The 2056-nt window shown below is 27.8% G+C and overlaps 1 protein-coding gene and 1 long non-coding RNA gene across 2 annotated transcripts in view; one reads left to right on the top strand and one right to left on the bottom strand.

The window, feature by feature from the left end:
- LOC136796985 (uncharacterized) overlaps positions 1-2056 on the top strand; it is a 173561-nt gene that overhangs the window by 105052 nt on the left and 66453 nt on the right. The window lies entirely within an intron of this gene.
- Positions 1-2056, bottom strand: part of LOC106687228 (coagulation factor X) — a 71619-nt gene that overhangs the window by 60024 nt on the left and 9539 nt on the right. The gene's annotated exons all lie outside the window — the stretch shown is intronic.

Below are 2056 nucleotides of genomic sequence, written 5' to 3'. Positions count from 1 at the left end.
TAAAATGAAGTATCAGCAACGAAACCTGTTTTCTTTATTGAGCAAATGTCATAATTCAATAATTGACCCAAAGTACAAAATGCAGATTCTCAAGTTAAGAAAAAATTGATGCCATTATCAAGATAATATATTTGACTAACTTTAAAGTGATTTTTGTGATATTTTTGTACACTCTTAATGGCAAGAAATGACAGTATGAAAATATTTTTTTATTATACTCCAAAAATAAATACGTCGTATAGAGTAACAATAAGCAATTCTGTATTACAACTATATATAACCACTAAGGTTAAATCTCTTGCTCGCTCTGTGCTATATATGGCTTACAAAGTTCTGAAGTTCTTCACACTCCATTTTGAAAAGACTAGCACAGTTCTAAGACACTTATCTAAGGTGCACTTAGCGCTTAACTTACTTATGGTTTCCGTGACTTTCTTCCGTCAAGTTGCCGACTTTGTATGCAGCTGTTGGTCTGACAGAAGAATGAGGATTATGGAATGAATAAAATCCATTTGAGACCAGTGGGGAAACTCTAATTCACTGAAGTACTTCTTTTAAAACATGGTTCTTCATTTATGTTTTTTTATTTTGTTCGATGAAATGAATATCTATAATTAATAATAATATATGAAAATTAATGAGAAACTATTATTAATAAACATTGGGTATTTATTTTAAGCTAACGTTGTATATTAATATTTATATATAAGGGATATAAATTTTATAAAATTATATTCATAAATTTTGTCGTTGCAAATTTTATAGTGCCAAGTAAAAAAGATTTATCTTTATTTTAAATGTTAATTTATTAATTATCTTTGATTTTTCTTATCTAACTTATATTGAATATAACTTTTTGGTTTCACTTAAAACATTTTTCGAATACCTAGATTAGACATTTTCCAACTGCTTTACTCTTAGTGCTGCAATAAAAAAATCGGCACTAAATAGATTTCACATTGTAATAACAAATCTAATACTTGTAATGAGTGGGATGAAAACAAATGGCTTTAGTGTTGGCAAAAATACAATTATAATAAGACAAATATGACACGAAAAATGACGAACACTGAGTTATATGAGTATCTTGTCCGAGATGGTCTCATGAAGGGGATGTACTGGATGTGATAATAAATGCGACTACTGTGGTACAAGGAAGTTGTTACTAAAAGATAAAATTAAAGTTTAAAGAAACATTGTGTGAAGTAAATCATATTTAATTTCTCTGTGTTACTATTTTGAACTTTATGGGAAAAAAAATTGTATTGTTATGACAGGTTGTACTTAGAATCTGATCTTCAAACTGTTAAATACATTATAAATGAAAAATATTGACTTTAAAGCCTTAATACTTAGTTTTTAGTGTCAATTTTTTCGTACTTAACTACTTCTTCACCTACTTAATTCAGATAATTTGAAATAGAAACGAAAACGAAAAAAGAAAGGGATAAATCATTTTTTTATCCTACTTCTATTTTTTACTGTGTAGAACTTTTTTTTTTATTGTAATAACATTTTTCCTTCTCCGAATTTTGACATAATACCTACTGATCTTACAACATATATTTTGGTTCACATAAAATTGTATTCTTCTTAAGAATGTCCCCTTTTTTATTTAAAATTAGCAAAAGCTCAAAACAAGACTATCAATATTATTAGAATATTAATTGAAGTGTCCAAAAATAAAGTCTCAAGTCTTTCAAATATTACATAATCAGTCAAAGGTTGGCTGATGCAGACCCAGTTCAGAACATCTCAAACCAAAAGTGTAAAAAAAGACTAACCAAGTATTCTATACATCAATTATATCAAATTAAAGTCTATACATCAAATATATTCATAAATCAAACAAGTTCTGGCCTGCATTATGTGATATCTTTATATTACGTCTAAATTGGCGGCAAATTTACTGTTTATATTTGCGAGTATTAAGGGAACTAAAGAGTTTGTTTTAGGAATCCTTAGGTTTAGGTTTAAGGGAACTATAGAGTTTGTTTTAGGAGTCTTTAGGTTTAGGTTTAAGGGAACTATAGAGTTTGTTTTAGGAGTCTTTAGG

The sequence above is a fragment of the Halyomorpha halys genome, unplaced genomic scaffold, assembly GCF_000696795.3.
Source record: "Halyomorpha halys isolate HHAL.00 unplaced genomic scaffold, Hhal_1.1 Scaffold932.1, whole genome shotgun sequence".
In the NCBI taxonomy this organism is placed as follows: Eukaryota; Metazoa; Arthropoda; class Insecta; order Hemiptera; family Pentatomidae; genus Halyomorpha; species Halyomorpha halys.
This window is presented reverse-complemented; position numbering and strand designations above follow the sequence as displayed.